Source organism: Dendrobates tinctorius, unplaced genomic scaffold (assembly GCF_039654945.1).
Source record: "Dendrobates tinctorius isolate UK_male_01 unplaced genomic scaffold, ASM3965494v1 ptg000322l, whole genome shotgun sequence".
NCBI classification, from domain to species: Eukaryota; Metazoa; Chordata; class Amphibia; order Anura; family Dendrobatidae; genus Dendrobates; species Dendrobates tinctorius.
The window spans coordinates 1,100,482-1,108,177 of record NW_027361989.1 but is presented as its reverse complement, the minus strand read 5'-3'; positions in this window follow the sequence as shown (position 1 = coordinate 1,108,177).

Below are 7,696 nucleotides of genomic sequence, written 5' to 3'. Positions count from 1 at the left end.
GATATGGACAGAGACAAGATGGCGGAGAGGATATTACACCTCACCCTAGAGATCCTCTTCCGTCTCACTGGAGAGGTGAGAGATTCTGATGACGTCACATTACATCATTCTTATCTATGGGAATAACAGATGGACAGAACTGGAGAGGTGAGGACTCTGGAAATGTCTGTAGTCAGATTTATTAATGTGTCTCTCCATAACCAGGATTACACAGTGGTGAAGAAGACCTCTAGTGATCGCTGTCAGGACCCTGTGTCTGAGAGATGTGGAAGACCCCTGAACCCAATCACGGGGCCTCCACCTCACCCCCTGATCCATGAGGACATCAATGACCAGAAGATCCTAGAACTCATCTACAAGATGATGGAGCTGCTGACTGGAGAGGTGACACTGCTGGGAATGCTGGGACATTATACAGTAACGCTATGAAGGGATCGGGGGATGACGGTATCATTGTATGTGTCAGGTTCCTATAAGGTGTCAGGATGTCGCTGTCTATTTCTCCATGGAGGAGTGGGAGTATTTAGAAGGACACAGAGATCTGTACAAGAACGTCATAATGGAGGTTCCCCAGCCCCTCACATCTCCAGGTAATAGACAGGACTAAATACACACGGCCTATAATTATCTGTATGTAGAGAATGAATTCAGTCCCTGTATGTGTTTCCTCCAGATCTATCCAGTAAGAGGACAACACCAGAGAGATGTCCCCGTCCTCTTCTTCCACAGGACTGTAACCAAGAAGATCCCAGTGCTCCTCAGGATCATCAGGTAGATGGAGAGAAGGTGTCAGGAGATCTCCCCTATGATGTGTAGACGGCTGTGAAGGTCTTGTGCTCAGTCTTGTTTTATCCACCAGTATTTTATGTTTTATACTTGTGTAATGAGAACGGTGGAGATGGCAGGATTAGAGCTGATCATAGATGGGACTTCTCCATCTGTCGGTGACTTTTATAATATTTGTTTCAGGGTGAAGATCTGACCCATATTAATACTACAGAGACATATGTGAGGGGTGATGAGTGGTGTAAAGAGGAGATTCCCACATATGACTACCCAGGTGAGTAGTAACCACTGAATGCAGAGAAGTCACAGATTCCTCTCAGTCACCGGCTGTGGCTGCTTTATCGGTGGTGTAGTCCGGCCGTATTACCATGATCACCATTTTGCCTCTAGACCACAACATTCTCCTCCACCCAAAACTGTTCAAATGACTTTGGGCATTGAAAGCCCTTTTCTATAGAACTTATGGAAAGTATGTAGTGTATGTCAGATTGGTGTGTAGTGTATGTCAGGTTGGTGTGTGGTGTTTACTACACCACACAGATCAACCTGATGTACACTACACCACACACCAACCTGACGTACGCTACACCACACACCGACCTGACGTACACTACGCTTCACACAACAACCTGACACACTTTGTCAGGTTGGTGTGTGTGGTGTAGTATATGTCAGGTCGGTGTGTGGTGTAGTGTACGTCAGGTTGGTGTGTGGTGTATTGTATGTCAGGTTGGTGTGTGGTGTATTGTATGTCAGGTCGGTGTGTGGTGTAGTGTATGTCAGGTCGGTGTGTGGTGTAGTGTATGTCAGGTCGGTGTGTGCTGTAGTGTACGTCTGATTGGTGTGTATGACAGGTCGGTGTGTGGTGTAGTGTACGTCAGGATGTTGTGTGTGGTGTAGTGTATGTCAGGTCGGTGTGTGGTGTAGTGTACGTCAGGTTGGTGTGTGTAGTGTATGTCAGGTCGGTGTGTGTGGTGTAGTGTATGTCAGGTCGGTGTGTGGTGTAGTGTATGTCAGGTCTGTGTGTGGGGTAGTGTATGTCAGGTCGGTGTGTGGTGTAGTATATGTCAGGTCGGTGTGTGGTGTAGTATATGTCAGGTCGGTGTGTGTGGTGTAGTGTACGTCAGGTTGGTGTGTGTGGTGTAGTGTACGTCAGGTTGGGTGTGTGGTGTTGTGTATGTCAGCCTGGTGTGGGTGAGTTCTGTAGTGGAATGTCAGGATGTGTTTAGTCCCTGGACGTGTGATGAATTCTGAAGCATTCATTCATACACAGTGCAGGTTTGTCGGGACACGTTTCACATTGGAAACGAGTTTCCCTTTTTATGCCCCTTTTATAGCACACCCGGCACCTTTATTTTTGCTCTCCCCTTAGTGGGAGCATGTTGTCCTGGTACCATACGGGAAACTTGAGTTCCAGGGGGGCTGGGGCGCGCTCTGTCCTCCTCTCCAAAAATCATGGCCTTTATCACCGCCTCCTGGAACTGAAGGAAGGTGTTGTTGGTCTGGCCTGCACATCGTGATAGCACGCATGCGTTATACAGTGCCATTTGTACGATGTGCACAGCCAGTTTTTTATACCACACTTTCGTCTTCCGCATGGCACGATAGGGCTGGAGGACTTCATCACAAAGATCAACTCCCCCATGTGTTCGTTGTACCCCAGGGCACAGTGCGGTTTGTGGACCTGGTCTGGGGTACCTCGAACGGTGGTGGCCGTGGTGCCGGGACCATGGAATGTTGTCAAGAGAAAGACGTCTCTTTTGTCTTTGAACTTGACCACAACCATGTTGCCGCTACATTGGGCTCGGCTCTCACCCTTTGGGAGAGCCTGCTCAATTAGCGACAAAGGGAGACCCCTCTGGTTTCTGTGCACGGTACCGCAAGCGACGGTAGCTCTGGCAGAGAGGGAGTGAAAGAGTGGGATGCTTGTATAAAAGTTATCAACGTACAGATGGTCACCTTTATCAAGCAGAGGGTGGACCAAATCCCACACTATTTTCCCACTCACCCCCAGAGCAGGTGGACATTCTGGGGGCTGGATCCTGGTGTCCTTCCCTTGGTAAACTCTAAAGCTGAGTGTGTACCCTGAGGTACTCTCACACAGCTTGTAGAGTATTATCCCGTACCTCGCCCTTTTGCTGGGCAGGTACTGACGGAACGGAAGCCTTGCTTTGAAGTGGATGAGGGATTCATCCACACAAATTTCCCTTTGGGGAATGTACACTTCAGAAAACTTGTTGCTGAAGTGTTCGATGACCGGCCGAATTTTGAACAGTCTATCAAAATTGGGGTCATCGCGTGGAAGGCTGTCAGTGTTGTCCCTAAAATGGAGAAACTTATGAATCGCCTCAGAACGTCTGCGACTCATAACCATGACAAATACTGTAGTTTGATATAAAATATCAGTACTCCAGCATTGACAAATTTCTGGTTTCTTCACAATCCCCATATAAAGGACCAGTCCCCAATATTTCATCATTTCTACAGTCAATGGGACTCCAAGTAGAGAATGATGACTTAGGGTTTTCAGCCAAAAATTGCTGGGCGTACAAGTTTGTTTGCCCCACCATAAGACTAACAATTGACTCCGAGAAATAGACTTTGAAAAAGTCTATTTCCCTGAAGTTGGCAGTCTCAAACTGGAGTCATGATTGGGGAACGAAATCAGGAATCCGTGGAGCAAAATTCTCAGGGACAGGGGTCCATGAGGGGGCACTAGTGCTAGGTTGGGCCTGACTAGCACTAGGTTGGGGGTTACTCATATTTGGCTGTGGGTCTTCTCCCTCGGCCTCCGTCTCTTCCTCCCTGGGCTCCAGACTATTTCTCATCCTGCGACATCTTGGTGGTGGTAAGTCTGTGTCGCTGGAGGAGGAAGAGTGGGAGGAATAGAGAAAAGTGGGGTCCTCTCCCTCACTATCCGCTTCGGAGGCAGTAAAGGCATATGCCTCCTCAGCTGAGTACACCCTTTGAGACTGGGATGACTGTGACGAGTGGGACATTGTGTGTGTTGTGTGTATGTGTATCAAAAGATAAACTTATAGTGTGCGTGTGTATGTGCGAGTGTTTGAAACTTTCTACTACAGGAGGGGGCTGTCAGGTGCCGTGGGTCAGGAGGTAGTAGCAGCAGGGTGGTTATCACCGGGGGCGGTCACCGGGGCAGGGGGGCGATCACAGGGACAGGGGGGGCGGAATCAGGCAGCAGAAGGGAGATCTGCGGCGGCAGCAGCAGGGCGTGATCACGGGGCAGAGAGGCAATCACAGGGCCGGGGGGTGGAATCAGGCAGCAGAGGGGAGCGGAGGACAGCACAGAGGAGAGATCAGCGGCAGCAGGAGTTGATTACTGGGGTAGGGGGTGATTACAGGGCTGAGGGGTGATCACAGGGGCAGGGGGGCGATTATTGTTGCAGGGGGGTGATCACAGGGCCGGAGGGAGTGGAATTGGGCAGCAGAGGGGAGCGGAGGACAGCACAGAGGAGAGATCTGCGGCAGCAGGGGTTGATTACTGGGGCAGGGGGTGATTACAGGGCTGAGGGGTGATCACAGGGGCAGGGGGGCGATTACTGTTGCAGGGGGGTGATCACAGGGCCGGAGGGAGTGGAATTGGGCAGCAGAGGGGAGCGGAGGACAGCACAGAGGGGAGATCAGTGGTGACAGCAGCAGGGGGGTAATTACTGGGGCAGGGGGGTGATTACTGGGCAGGGGGGCGATAACCTGGGCAGGAAGGGGCAATCACCTGGGCAGAGGGGGTGATCACAGGGGCGGGGGGTGTAATGAGGCAACAGAGGGGAGCGGAGCACAGTACCAGAGGGAAGATCGGCGGCAGTGGCAGCAGGCATGGTGATCGGCAACAGCAGCAGCAGGCAGAGACCTGTCAGGTGTGAGGGCAGCAGGCAGCACCTCACTCTTCACCTACCACGGACAGGATGAGGCTGAAGAGCGAGGGCAGCCATACCTGACACCTGCCCCACATCTGATTGGAGGGATAGCGTCACGTGTACGCTAGCTCCAATCAGATCTGGGGGATAACACAGAGGTCACCTAGCTACAGCCAATGACTGATGCTATTGCAGCATCAGCCATTGCTGATTTGTAATATTTCACCAAGTTTCATTGGTGAAATATTACAATCGCTCTGTTTCGCTGTTTCACTTTCAAAAGCCAATCAGAGCGATCGTAACCACGAGGGGGGGCAAAGCCACCCCCCTGGGGTTAACTACAGGTCCTGGTGCTCTGATTACATATTCATCTGTATTGGCTTATGACAGGTCGCTGACCCCTCACTGACCTGCCCCCATTATTACATAATGCATATAATAGCATTTATATTATTGGTGATAATGCCTATAATATTGTGGCTATTGTGAGGCTCAGAAAAAAAATTACATCCAGCAAAATGTCACCGGTGATGGCGGCGCCTGCACAGTAGCATCTATATCAAATATATCAACTTTCCATCAGCACAATTTTGAAAACAAAATTTTTTTAGTTAGGAAGTTATAAGGGTTAAAAGTTAAACAGCGATTTCTCATTTTTACAAAAAAATTTACAAAACACATTTTTTAGGGACCACCTCACATTTGAAGTGAGTTTGGGAGTCAATTGACAGAAAATACCCCAAAGTGACACCATTCTAAAAACTGCACCCCTCAAGGTTCTCAAAACCACATTCAAGAAGTTTGTTAACCCTTCAGGTGCTTCACAGGAATGAATGGAATGTGGAAGGAAAAAAATTAACCTTTACTTCTCTTTCACAAAAATTTTCCTTTAGACCTAATTTTTTTACTTTCACAAGGGTATCGAGAAGGTGGACTATAAATTTTGTTTTGCAATTTCTCATGAGTGTGCCGATACCCCATATATGGGGAAATCTACTGTTTGGGCGCACGGCAGGGCTCGGAAGGGAAGGCGCGCCATTTGACTTTTTAAAAGTAAAATATGCTGGAATAATTAGCGGTTACCATGTCGCGTTTGCAGAGCCCCTGATGTGTCTAAACAGTGGAAACCCACATCAAGCGCAGGTGTCTTCGTTGGCTGCACACATGAGCAAATCGTCCACGTACTGTAGAAGGACTACTTCTGCATGGTCTGTGATGCAGTTAGCGAGAACGAAAGACTTTGCCTTAGTGAACTGTGAGGGGCTATTCTGAGCCTCCTGGGGCATCACTGTCCATGTGTACTGCACACCTTGGTGCGTGAAGGCGAACAAGAACTGGTCATCCGGGTGGAGAGGAACACTGAAGAAGGCGTTGGCCAGGTCTATCACCGTGAACACTGTTGCTGTGGCGGGCACATTGGAGAGCAGAGTGTGCGGATTTGGCACAATTGGGGTTTCAAAGATGGTGTCTTCGTTCACCGCTCTCAAGTCATGCACCATTCTGAATTTGGCGGGTTCTCCTTTCGCCATCTTCTTCCTGACTGGAAAAAGCGGGGTATTGCAGGGCGATGTGCAGGGAACGATGACTCCTATAGCCAGGAAGACCTTCAGTTGGTCAGAGACAGCTTGGCTCTGGACAATGGACAGAGGATACTGGGCCTTGCGTGGGTACGGGGTACCTGGCTTGAGTGTAACCCGCATCGGGGCCACTTGAAGTTTCCCCACGTCCTGGGGCCCTTTGGACCACAGATCTTCTAGTACTACGTCCAGCACCTCCTGGGGTAGGCCTGCATTGGTTGTTTGAGGCTCCTGCATGGCCGCCAGCATGATTGTGTCCTCTTGGGTCAGGGGTGAGGAGAGCGTCACAGTCCCATCTTCCTGGAACACTATGGTTGCCTTCATCTTCTGCAGTAGGTCCGCTCCCAGCAAGTTGAGTGGGCAGGTTTTTGACACCACAAACTGGGACATAACAGAGTGTCCTGGCTGTGTCCCCACGCTTAGAGGCTTTGTGAGCTGGGACTGTCTGACTTGACCATCGATCCCCACACAGGACACAGCGGATTCTGACAAACAGGCGGGGTCAGGGAGTTCCACATGTCTCATCACACTTCTGGCTACACCAGTGTCCACAAGAAAAGATCTGACAACGCCATCCACTTTCAGGGAAATTCGGGGTACTGGTCCTACCGGGGGGTGTCTTGCATGGTAGGAGCGTGGTGTCTTGTGGACCTGGCTTGCCCCTGTCCTATGGACAGGGTTCTTCATTGCTTCCTGTGTTCCGTTCCTGGCCTGTTCCTCTGGGCAAATTCTTGGCTCGTTGGGGTGCTCTGCAGTGGCTCCGGTAATGGCCAAGTTTTCCACAGTTGAAACATTTGACAGTTTTCCTGTCTTTGCGTGGTGGCTGCTCTTCCCCGTCAGTGGCCACCATGAGGGGGGTTGTCTTCCGCACTCCTGGCTGAGATTCGATCCCCTTGGTCACTGTGAGTAGGATGTCCATTGCTATTGACTTGTATTGTGGTCTGGCCACTATTAGTGGTTTCCTGATTGGTTCTCTCAGTCCATGCACAAAGGCCTGTGCCAGCATCTGCCTGTGTATCTGGTCATGTATGGTGAAACCCAGGTCCTGGAAGACTTGCATTACTCTGCCATGAAACTTCTCCACCGACTCTGTCTTGTCTTGACTCATGTCCTGCAGGCTGAGGGCCTGTCCAGCCAATCTGCCTTTGGCCCATTCTCTGAGCTGGTCTATTAGCTTCAGTCCCGACTCCCAAGCGTGTACATTCAGTCCGGCTGGAATTTTGAAGTGTTCCTTCATGATGAGCGGAGCTGGCTGCCCCCTGCTGGGTCTGAGTGTGTGACTGGTCATTGTCTGCATCAGTGTCAACTTGGGGATTTTCAGCGTCATCCCCTGAGTGCATGAGTGACACTGGTTGTGCATTGTGCGGCACATAAAAGGTCCCCTGTGCTTTTAGAACGGGATACAGTGATACTGGAACGGGATTGGGCGTTGGCCCAGGTGGTACCACTGAACCATGA